At 37.9% G+C, this 13,302-nt stretch overlaps 1 protein-coding gene across 3 annotated transcripts in view; it reads left to right on the top strand.

Moving 5' to 3' along the window:
- Positions 1–13,302, top strand: part of rnf220a (ring finger protein 220a) — a 157,323-nt gene that overhangs the window by 13,041 nt on the left and 130,980 nt on the right. The window lies entirely within an intron of this gene.

The raw sequence follows: 13,302 nt of genomic DNA, 5'->3' as shown, positions 1-13,302 counted from the left end.
GCATTTACCAGGGGAGGGGATGCCATTTTCCCTCCCGCACTCTGCATACTGTAACGTGTGTGTGCGAGTGTGTGTGAGTGTGTGTGTGAATGTCCTCTACCATCAGTATTCATCATAGTTCCACCATGGAGGCCAAAAGATTTGCCCACATTCCAGAAACCTTACAAGAGTGTAAGTGCATTTGTGTGTGTGTGTGTGTGTGTGTGTGTGTATGTATGCGTGTTTGCATGAGTGTGGTAGAAAAATAAAGCGCAACAATCACAAATCAATATTTAGCAAAGAGCCGTGGCATTTAGCAGAGATAAAAATTAATCATTTAAAATTATGTATTTTATTTCTGTACAATTGTAATAATTAATAGGTTAATTGACTCTAACTGATTATCAAATTAACATATATTTCATCACCAATCATTTACAGTCCTACATTTGCCCAAATGCACAGAATTTCAGGTTGTCTATGGAAAAATATTTTCAGATCTTTTCGTCTTTTATGATTTTTACTTTGGAAAATACTGATCAACATTTTGGAAGATTTTTTAATTACAGACCAAACCAGCCGCACAATCACGAAAAAATGTTTGAGCTTTTTCTGCACTGTCAATTTTATTTTATTTTTTTAAAATGAAGAAAGGAAATCCTGTTTTTTAGGATCTGATTCATTAATTAATCAACACAATAATAGACAGATGAAACAATTGTCAAAATATTCTTAGTTGCAACAATATTCTATTACTGATTAATTGTTTAGATTCTTTCCACGGTTTTCAATTTCCTCATCTTTGTCCTCGTTCCAGTCATCTTCCTAAGGTTTTAAGCTGATCTGTGTTTTTTGTGCAATGAACTCATGAACTAATAAATGAGACAAACGCAACGACCTGAGACTGATCCGATAAAAACAAACCATGCAAGGGAATTCGAGACGGTAACTGCGGGGCTGAAAGAAGGCGTGTCAAACTTTAGGAAAGTCACGCCTTAACGGCTAAAAAAAAAGTGTTTAAACCACCACATTGAATATTTACGTTTTTGTCGTATTTTGGTATAATGTCACACAAGATAGTGAATACTGGAAATTTAGAAAACGATAGTGTTCAGCGTTAACACTAAAGCTTTGTAAGCACTTGGGTTTCTGTGCTTTCTTTTGGAACGGCTGAATCCCAATCCAATCAGGTTAAGTCTTGGGAGAAGTAGTCTGCCTCACCTTTACCATAGGCCTCTAATGCAATTGGATATGTGGAGGCTCTGCTCACAGGAAAGAAAGATGGGTTCTCCTTCACTGGTTCTTGTCACTGAGTAGAGATGCGTAAACACCCAACAACACCTCACCACAATCCCATGAGGTTTGGCCCACTAAAAGTTTTTAGGGCAAGGTCTGCTGGTGGAATGTCCACAGCTATAAAACGTGATATGAAACGATACAACACAAAGATGCACGATGAATTAAAAACAGCAGCAGTGAAGGACATCTGTGTTTTGGGCACTTTTTGGATTGTAACTACTTTTTACTTGAAGAAAAGCTAAATTTGGGTTGACTTCAAGAGAAGATCAGTTTTCTGCTTTTCTAGGGCTGTAGCTACAATTATTTTATTAATCAATTAATATGTCGATTGTTTTGTGGATTTGATGGATTGATGAATTGGATAGAAAAAAAAACTTTGAATTTTCCCACTTGATAAATGGGGCATTTTTTCCAATCAAGCATGTAAAAATGCGCAAACATTATTATTACTTTTTAAGATGTGCTTGCTGTTTTGGTCTGTAATGTCAATAAATTGGTAAAAATATTAGGATTGCTCTCGAAAGTTAAATGAAATCTTTAATTTTAAAGTGAAAAATAACTGTTCATCTCAACATTATTAATCAATTATCATCGGTAATCATTCTTTATTAGATTTTATTTGTTGATTAATCAGTTAAAAATTGCACCTAACTGTTACCCCTTTGATCAACAATTTTGATAGCCGTTGTAACCTTTGAAAAAATAAAATTGCAACAACTGAACTGTGAACGATTAACACTCATAATGAGACTAAAAACAAAACTATGATACATTTGTATTACTGAGGCCCAATGGGAACGATTTTACTTCATTTTCACTTGTAAATTGTTCCTCAATGTGATTACAGTCCAATCATCTCTCATCACACATAATCTGAAGCGTGTGAGGAATCTCTTTTTCCTAACCAAATATTCAAATACAACAAGTTGAAAAGTCCAACATCTCCACGTTTGCTGTATGCACGTCTGTCGTCTTTGCGCAAAACGCGTCTGGCAACATCCGGCTGTACTATGCTAAGCCTTCCTAAATCCCTCCAATGCACAGGCAGACACGATGGCTGTTAAATAAACCCTGCTGCTAAACCTGCACATAAAAGCCCCATCATGCCTTTTAGGACAAGATATGTCATATTATTGTAAAAGGTATTACTTTCACTTCATTTACATTATAATGTTTTAATACAAAGCAGATCAAATCAAAAAGAGGATTGCTTATAAAAAGTGACATCGGAATTGGATGTGATTGCAGTTACTGGTCTGTTGACAGCCTTGGCACATTTGTTTATTTGCAGGAAGGATTGAGCGTTTTTTTATTTTTTTTATTTTGTAAATATCAGTGATGCATGCACATGTCTTAGAATCCAGCTTTTGCGCTCATCTCTGTTTTTCTTTGGATATTAAATATGTCGCCATCTTTCCTCGATGCCCTGCTCCCAATCAGCCACTCATCTTCCTCGCCTTTTTGATGGGTGACAGCTGTGGACTGTTTGTATCTTTTGCTCCCCATATCCAAGATGGACAGATGTGCATTCAACCTGACCCTGTCAAACTCGGCTCACTGATCTTTCCCCTCTTAACTATTACAAGAAAAATCTGACTTGGAGAAGTAAGAAGTGAAAAACATGTTTTCCAGGGCTGCAGTCACCTGAATAGGACAATCGAGTTGATGAAAATACAAAGAAATCTTAAATTCTTAACAATTTATCGAACTAAACGTCATACTGACATAATAATCATATGTCACGGCGGTGTGTTGCTTCTCACATTTCCTCCATCAACATGTTATATCCCACGCTGTCCAAAGCACAACAAGAGGTCTAATTTTCGTCCTCTTCTTGAACTTTTATCTTTTTTTTTTTTACCATGTTTTTATTTTGTCAGTGTTTCGGTGTTCCAAAACGCATTTTAGAAGCACTATAGAACATCACGTTGGGAACTGTGAGTGCGTATTCACATTTAATGTGTGCATTACTTCGCAAAGACCATCTAGAATCCTGTCCTTTATTTTTTTCCTCTCCCTTATTGTGGTACATAAGAGGTTAAAAAAATCTGTCAAGGAGACAGAAGCTCTCATCCTTCCTCTTGTCTTCACAAAAATCTTTCACCCTCCACCTTGGCAGCCCTCCCCCTCTCTATCTCTGCCTGTCACGGTCCAGTGACAGGGTTAAGTTAAGTAAGAGTGTTCTAATAATTAGGACTGGGACTCGCCTGCCTACCAGAGTGTGTGAATCTGTGTGTGTGTGTCTTTCTGCCAGCGCTTAGCCAGATGTTAAAAGCCTTGTCCTTCTCTTGTTGCCTCCCTGTCAGGCCCGACTGTGCGCCCCCCACACACACGATTCCCCACCCACACTGGCCTATTAGGGTGCCTGTTGTCACTTTTCTGTTAGCACAATTGTTGGATAGCCGCTTCCTCATCACATCCTTTCTGTAAACCTGGTAGAAGGGGAAACATATTCAGATATTTTGAACCCCTCCGCCCTTGATTGTGAGGCACATACAAGCAAACATAGCATAGCCTGGCGTGTATGTGTGTGTTGGGTGATGTGAGTCTTGTGGTCACTGTTGCAATGATGGTTTGGCTCAAGGATTAGTCTCTTCCTGTCGAGTCTTTTGTTGGCCCCACGTTCTAAATTTGAACCGATTACTCCATGTGTGTAGGTGTGTTTTCTTTAAAAGTGTGTATCTACATTTCATTGGCTCTGCTGTGTTTAACAAAGTATAATCAAAGTCTTCTGCCACTAATTATTTTATTATGATAAAAGTGACTAGATGCTATAGCAACACAATCATATCTTAATGAAATGAACAATAATTTAAATAATTAGTTGATTGATTTTTTAATCAATCAGTTAAATGGACTACAATATGTGGCTTAAGTTAATAGGTAATTTATACACACGCAACCAGAATTAGGTTCATTTTGGCCATATATGGAAAGTGATATCTTTATTATAGATGTATTCTAATTCTACATATGATTCCCTTTAAAACTGCATATAATGAATGGGGGCAGCTAAAGTATTGACAAAGTTACAGCAATTCGAATTCTGCCATGTTTAATTCCAGCACATTCATCTTTCAATCCTTCTCTACTAATCCCTTATTTTCATACACTTTGATAACAATTTGAACCTTTAGGCTGCTGGGAAAAATAAAAGGTGAGACCTTAAAGAGGTCATTTTTGGAGCCAACTCAACATCTCTATCAAAATGTTGTTTTTTCATCAGTAAGTTAAAACCAATCTATGAGACGTTTGTGAAAACACATCGCACACAGTGTATCTTAGTGCTGCATACGCTGATTTTTTTTTTCCCTAATTGATGCTGCAAAAACCATTTGCTTCATGAATTGGTTGCTGATTTAATCGCTAACATCAAACAGTCAGTGAAAACGTTGGTCATTGTTATCAAAAGTTATTGAACTTCTTTTCCTAACACCCCGATTCTGCAGTGATTCCTGCTATTCACAGTTCTCATTGAGATGAGTTAAGATCCTGCTTTCTTCACACTTCTGCTGTATCTTTTCTCCTCCCTCCATCCCTGTCCTCATATCCTTCTTACTTCCTCTCTACACCCCCCCCCCCCCCCCCCTCCTCCTCAGTAATCTAATCTGCAGCCAGTTTGTGGATGCAGTCTAGTGTGACAGACTCCCCCCAGTACACCCCCCTCCCTCTCACTTTCATGCACACCAACACACCCACACACACACTGTTTCCAAAAAAGGCCCGCTGGCTTGGCAGAGGGGCCTTAACCTTCCCTGTCCTGGTCACACCCTCTTTAATATTGAATTATTCATCAAATCTGATTGGTTCCTGCTGATGGTAGCCATGATGCGAACGAACAGTTTGTGTGAATGTGTGTGCGTGTTTGTGTGAGTGACAAGAGGGCTGTGGGTTTGTTAGTTGTCTTTACCGCGCTGTCAGTCCAGAAACCTCACACAGAAGCATGCTCACCACATATATCAAATTAAAATCGTGCAAAGCAAAAAGCGCTAACCCAATTGCACCTGTAGCTATTTGAAGCAACATTTTTAAATCAGGACTTTAATTTACAACGCGTAACTGGTGTCAGGCGGAATCCTCGGACACCCGGAATCATCACTTTCCAGAAAACCTGAAAAATTGCATCCATTAACATTTCATTGTAAAAGAGAGCTTGCTGTCAGTACTTTAGATTAGTCAATACTTTGTAAAAATAAAACTCACATGAGGACTAATCACTTGTATATCACCAAAATGTGATCCACGACATATTTATTGCCAGTGATATCAGTTTTTTTTTCCATCTATGTAAAATTGTGATTATTGTTCTCTTCTTTTAAGCCAAAATTGCAAATTGCAATTAACTTCTGCAGCATAAACCCGCCCAAAGTCCCTTTGAAAGGTGAAAAAAATCAATAGTGGATGTTTTATATGCAAGCGAGAATGTGTGCTTGCTCATATGATTTGCACATGAATCTAAAGTAGTCGCGCCCACTGAAGAGATGTGTCCAAGTAGAAAAGATACCACAAGTTTGCCATACGTTTCCATCACTGTTCTGTTTGACAACGGGATTCCTCAAAGCTATGAGACTTGCATTTTCAGGATGACAAATTACAATATAATGAAGTGTGAACTGTGATGAAATGATTCACGTAACATTTGTGAATATTTGTAAAAGTATACAATAAATCAACACCTGAAGCATAATATGGGCTTTGGCATTGGTCTCAGCTGTTGTTCATTTCAACGTCGAAGCAGCTCGAACCATTTTTTACATACGTCGCAGTGCAGTTTACACCTTAATGTGTCATATTTGAAAACACCATTGTTTGTAAAATCAACTACAAGCGTAGCATCAAATACTGTCTCCGTGGCATCGTCAGGTTTATCCAGCCAATTCTCTTGCGGGCACTTGTACGCGTATGAAATTGCATTTGTGGTGCGGCCTTGTTAAAGGTGTGAAGAGCCAATGATCACGCATTTGCCCACACTTGAGGAAGAGAACATTTCAGGATGAGTGTAACACACTTCGCTTACGCCACTGTGTGTCTTGGATGGCAAATGAATTTCCCCACACTCCACCTTGACCCTGTGGTGCCACAGCATACCTAAAAGCCACATCAGAGGGAAGTTTGGTCAAGCACAACAGCAGCAAACATACCGTCCTTAAACAGTCGAACGGGTTCCCAAAGTCAACATACTTTTTTTTTGAGAGAGAGAATCTCCAAGGAGTAAAGCAATCCCCTCATCCTCCTTACTCTTCCAACTTGCTCTATCTGTCCATCCCCCTTCGCCTTCCTCCCCTTCTCCCCCGTCACTGGGTGTGTGAGGAATCCCAGCCCACTGTTCAGCAGATGAATAATTTAGCGGTGTGTGTATCATCTGTTTACCGTGCTAATCCATCTGTCAGCAGGCACCTATCGATTCGCGCCTGCTTGGTAATTGTGCATCCGTGCCACACATGCACACACGCGCACACACACCCACACACACACAATACTGAATGCACAAAAAGGCACTGACGCACCTTTATGATGTGCAACTTAGCTCATATTCAGATCCTGTAGCTGTCAGCTGGACTTCATCTTCATTGAGTGAAACTGATTGCAGAGTCAAGGTCATGAGAAACAATCTGATTGCAAAGACTTCTGGGAGTTTCTAAGAGTCATCGTGTGGTTTCTTTGTGTTTTTGTTTCTACAGTATTTGCACAAAAATAGATGCAGGTTTCATGTTTCTAGTCTGCTAAAAAAGGACACACATGGTTAATACAATCTTACATTTGATTTCAAATTTAAGAATGGAGCTGTTGGACAAGAAAATGAATGACATTTATGACATTTGCAAACATGTTTAAATTTGGAAAACAATGATTTACATTCAGCCAGATGTTCAGATCAAATCAGCAAACAAACCGTAAACAAATGATTTTCTGCTATGTCCATTTAAAAAAAAAAAATGTTGTGTTTGTTGAATAAAATGATGGAAAGACAGATTAATTAATTATGTAGGGCATATGTTGGGGATGTTAGTTTTCAGGTATTGACAAAAATAAGAACTTTCCTCACAAATTCCCATTGTCGATTGACCCATAGTCCCTCATCTAGAAATGTCAGCCCACGAACAAGTTAAATAAATTGACAAAGCGACCAATGGAAGTCAAAAACAACAATAATGTGACCTTTTAGCACAGCAGCGAACAGAAACCCGGCAGACCAACACCGTGCCAACCAAGCTCCATAATGCAAACTGTACAACAATGTTGTCCTTTACATAGTGGCAGGCAGTTCACCAAGTGAATAATCCAAGCATAATTCATCGTCACTTCCCGAGTAGATCATTTGTTTACAATGATGAGCATACTCCTCCCACCGTGCAGGAATTCAAATTTTGAAATGCCTTTTGAATAATACTGAAGTATAAATAAGAAATATGAGGCATGAAATATGAAATCTCATGATGAAAATATGGTTGTGCGTTTCATTGCAAATCTAGTCTCCTGTGTATTCAGGCAAACAGCTATTTAAAAGTACTTCAAAGTTAATGTGTGTAATATACAATTTAGATGTGTTTTCTTTAACGAAATGCAATTTAGATATAATATACATGATAAAAACCTTCTGGATAGCATTAGGCCACACAAAATGACAAATCATCTTTTAACTGACACACAAAATAATCCTAAATAATAGTTCCCATTGCAATAATTTTGCATTAAAAACTACACACATGCATAGGGAAATTAAAAGAAGAAAACCATATCAGAAGATAACCAGGAAATGAACTGTAAGAATAATGGAAAAGGTGCCCAATTATTGCCCAATTTCATCTGTTGAGATGTTAAACTTTTAAAATATTTGACTCTTAGATGATGTATTTACCTGATTTTGAAATATAGTATTGGAATACTCTACTGTGGTCATTTAACACTTCCTGTAGGTTTCGGGTCTTTTTTTTTTTTTTTTTGTATTTCCTGTGGTACTGGTTGGTATGAACATTTTAAAGATGAATCTGCCAAAACTTTAAACATGTTTTTCTCAGAACTAAGGATTTCAATTTGATAACATTCAAAGTGCCGTAACTTCATCAATTTTTGAGCTAGCACCTAGTATTATATATCATTTTAAAAGAACATTTGTGTAGATTTTCCTTTGTTAGATATAGATTTTGAAGTTATTTCCTGGTTTGGTGTGTCAGTATATATAGCAACTATGAATTAGAATATGAAATTATGTATCTTTAAAGAAAAAATCAATATTTTTGAGAAAGAGCAAAGTGATAGTGAGCACTGTTAAATAATGAATCTGTGGGTGACCATTGATGGTTGTAATTATTAAATTACTGGTTTTAAAAGCTCATTGATCCATGTCATCAACTACTTGAGTGATTACTAATTACTGCTTTAGTATGCTAACGCATGCATATATTGTATAAACACACACATGCGTACACCTCGAAACCACGCTCTTGTGACCACACTCATGTGCCTCTTTTTTTGAACCTCATATTCAGGTTGTACAACTGTAGAGCAAAGCAAAGAAAAATGAAAAAAAAAAAAAGAAATCCATTAGGTGTCACCTTGGAATAAACCCGTGGTCCATTTGATTCTTCAAAGTTGGAGTGTCATAGTGCGTGTTCCAGCTGATTGATCAAGTTCTTTAGTCCAAGCCAGGCCTCTGTTGCCTTCACTCAAAGAGTAAACACACTAACATGTTTGCTGGGGTGCGCGGCAGGGTTCATTTCGATGTAGAGCGACTAATATCACACCCCCCCGGTAAAATGCAAGGAATTCAGCCCTCGGGGACAAATGTCACATCTTTGCGCGCGTGTGTGTGTGTGTGTATGTATCTAGTGTGAATACATTTCCTCCCTCTTTATGAGTGTGTTTCTGCATCTCTATATTTGTGTGTATGAGTGTGTGTCAGGGGGTGTTAAAAGAAGGCAGGGGCTTAGCAGAGCAAAAGAGAGCAAATCTGTCAGCTCTCCCTGGGCAGACAACCCTTCTGACCCTCATTCAAAGACATATTGATTCTCCTCTACACCCAACAGAGGAGGGTGTGTGTTTGTGTGCATGTGTGTGTAAGTGCACAAGTGCTTAACACAGCCTGATGTCTCCTCCGCATCCGTTGTCCTGAAGCATTGTTAAATGGGATAAAATGGTTGATTGTATAATCAATTAAACAGGTTTTCAGGTATTGAACCAATTACAATTTTAAAACATAACACATAAATTGACAGAGTTGACAGCACTTTCTTTTCATCCAATTCATATTATTATGTTGGATGACAATTCGGTTTCAAACACACCAAGCTTCATATTCACATAGCGTCAACGTCTACTCTGTGAAGGGTCCTTTGAACTCTATCCGTCAAGGCACTATAGGAGCTCTGCTTGTTTAAATGTTACTTTAAAAATTGGCCATCATAGTTCATCAGCCTTTTGAGATGCTCATTTTTTAAAATTATTTTTTATTAAGGATGGAACAAGATCTTCTATGCCGGTATCTTGTGAGATTATACCACCTCAAGATTTCTCGTCAATGCACAGCACAGATGTTTTTTCTTTTAGCTGTTTTTATTCTTTTTTGACAGTGGAGTACAAAGGAAAAAGCACTGCATGTTAATGCTCTGCGCTTTGTCATACGTGTGAGGTATAGACATGAACGCTTGTATTTTTACGTGGACTTGTCCCCCTAGAAATGCGACAATGGCTGAGTTGACTGACTCGTCTTTCTACTGCACAAACTTGCTTCCGGGATGAATCGCGTCTCATGATATAAACAACACAAGGTTGTTTTGAAATTATATTCAAACGCCATTTCAAGGAGATTTCAAAAAAAAAAAAAAGACTTGATTATACTGTTATTGTATTGTATGTATTATATGTATTTCCTGTTGCCAGCATTTAGTAGAGTGTTGTGCATTAATTATCCATGAGCTAGAGTGCTCTATATTGGCTGGGGAGAACATTTGGATTACTTTTCGGGTTACTTTATTTAACTTGGTGTTTCTTCAGATCACTTAAAAAACAAAAAAAAAAACAGGCAGACTCAAATGTGTGTTCAATGGTTCTGTTGTCACTTTATCTCGACAAATTTTGAGCAATCTAAAATCACAGTTTATGTATAAAAAAAAAAAAATATATATATATATATATATATATATATATATATATATATATATATATATAAATTGTTGCTCATTTATTTATTTCTAAGTGATGCAAATGTGTTATTTGGTTTTCTTCTTCATTTACTTTTAAATCGCTTGTAGTGATATTTTTGTGATTATTGATTATTATAAAATGATTATTAATTTGACTACCTGGATTTTGCCCCAAAAATGTTCATCTACTGTACTGATGGGTTCCACTGTAACTTAAGTCAGATTTTCCACATCTTTTAAATTTCTTCCTGAAAAGGCATTATACATTATATTTTATTTGTATTGTAAGGACAGAATGGAACTTCAGCCATAGCTTGATGCACTTTGTTTCACACTGCAAGGCAAAAGCAAATCTTGAGGCTAGATAACATTATGCACATGCTGTGCTCAAAGTGCTCTAACTTGAAGCAAACCGATTGCCAGATTTTTTTAAGCCATTCCAAGCCAAAAGACGGTCTCAAAAGAAAAGGTTTTACGGCATTAACCAGTGAGGTGAATGATAATAAAATGGCACATTAGACTTCAACGAAAGCATATCACTTGAGGGACATTTTACATAGCCTGAGTAATGACATCACGTAAACATACAGTATCGCTACTGTAGCTTTTACAACACACTTAGATTGCACCGTGCAAAAATAAACCTTACTTTGCATCAATGTCACAAATGCTGTTCAAGTCAGGCCTTTTGACCCGATGTGGAGGTCTCTGGTAATAGCTGATCGCTGGCAAACCGGTAATGGCAGTTTGTGAGCGTTTGTAAGTCAGAGGGGAGTGCAGGGTGGACTCCGACAAGGTGAGGTTGTTGTCTAGAGCGAGATGGGGCCATAGTATAATGTGAACAGGCTGCATGCTGACCATGCTCCCGCTGACATACACGTGCGCTATAAGCTGAAAAGTGTTGGCTGTGATAATGAAAGGCAGGTGCAATTGGAGTCAGTCGCAGCCTGAGGAAAAGAAAATGGGAGAGGAGAAAAAAGAACATGTGAAAGTCAAAAAGTGGGGGGATGAAAATGATGAAAATGAGCGATAGACTTCATGGGGATCCCAAGTTAAGTTAAATTTGATGTTAGTTGATGTCAATTTTATGTACGTAGAATGATTGTGGAAAGAATCATTAGGATTTTGGTGCAAGTATTTTCATTTTTATTTTTTTTATTTTTTTTAGGGCTTTTCGTGTTTTGGCATGATAGACAAATGTAGGATGCTCAGCCATTCTAAACCTGGACCTCATATATGTACAGTTATAATGTGGAAAATATAGCTTTTCATCTTGTTTTTCTGCATTTGAATGACATTTATGCCAGCACTTGATGGAAATCAGGTACATGCACAACATTTTGGGGGTCGGTGCTCAAGCCCAATAAAATGGGCACACATTGCCAATATTATTCATACAATCAAGAAAATCAATAGATGGTATATTTGACGTATGTCGACAGTAAATGTGTTTGGAACACTTTAGAAAGACTGTATTTTTTTCCAGTCCAAGCAAAGTAAAACGATTGAATATTTCACTCCCTTCCAAGTGTACTCCTCAATTTTTCTTTTGAATTTTACTCTGTTAAGACTGTGATCAAATATAGTATGTACTCTATGAAATTTACTGTGCAAGATTTTCTCGGGACTCTGGTGATTTCAATGAATGGCATTCATTCATTCAAATCACACTGTCAATAAAATCTACCGCATTTAGAAGTTAGGTGAACAGATGCTGCAGTTGTTATGAGAAGTCTACACACCCCATTTATAAAGGTAAAAATTTGTATGCACAGTGAGGGGCACAATCTCCTAAGACTTCATAAATACATGTCTGACATCAAAACACTTTAGGAGTATTCAATAACAGATTTTCTTTCTATTCTTCTTTCTCGTAATTTTTCAATATTAAATTTAAAAAAAAAGTAAAACAAGGTACAGGCATGATGTGTTGCTTTTGGGGGGAAAAGGGCTGAATTTGGAGCAGCAACCAGGCTCCATTTATGTATGTGCCTGATGGAGATACCATAAAATGCCAAACTGTCACACGTACAAGTATTTTAAAAATGAACGATTCATACTAAAGGCTTCAGCTTGGTAAATTGAATCTAAATACACTTAATTCACATTGTTAGTACATGTAGCATCTCCACTCATTCCTTTGTCTCCTCTCTGTCTCTGTTTCATGCACATACACACACACACACACACCCACACACATGCAGTGTGGGCCCCAGATGGCATGGTGGTGTCAGGGTGAGAGAGGTTTGTTAGGATCAAAGCACTCCAGTGTGTGGCCCCTCCACCCTTCACTTGCTTTCTTCTTCTTCTCTTCTTTCCCTCTCTCTGTTTGTCATTTTATTCCTCCCCTTTCGCCACCTTGATTCCCTGCTTCCTCTTCCCCCTCTTGCTCTGTCCCTTTTCATTTTTCCCCCTAATCTGTCCATCACAAGTGTTGATGAATTATTCATGTCTATGTCTGTCCCTGAAGCCTTGTCACCTCTCCTCCACTTTCTCGGCCCTCTCTGTCCTCTCCTCCGCTGTCTCCATCCCCTTGTTCTGTACTGATTTTTTTTCTCTCTTTCTTTGCTTTGCATGCTCTCATGTCCTTCACTCTCCCCTTACTCTCTGTCGTCTCCTTTCTGGCCCTCCCTGCAAACATCTCGACCTGCAAACATCTCGACCACGCACATATTAGTCTTGAAGACCAAACTTTTCCCTTCTGTTAGCACATTCCATTTTTTCTGTAATTAAATTAACTCCTTCAGTGGATTGGATCACAAAAATGAGGGATTGTGGCAAGAGTGATATTTGTCAGGATTTTTCAAAATCTTCATTAACCCATCTATAGTTTGTTTCTCTCAACAGCGCTTCCATCAGTTTCCTCCACATAGATTTCTCA

This window comes from Hippichthys cyanospilos, chromosome 12 (genome assembly GCF_059441005.1).
Source record: "Hippichthys cyanospilos isolate Australia breed blue-spotted pipefish chromosome 12, RoL_Hcya_1.0, whole genome shotgun sequence".
NCBI lineage: Eukaryota > Metazoa > Chordata > Actinopteri > Syngnathiformes > Syngnathidae > Hippichthys > Hippichthys cyanospilos.
The sequence above is the reverse complement of the archived record's forward strand: the minus strand, read 5'-3'. Positions and strand labels throughout refer to the sequence as shown.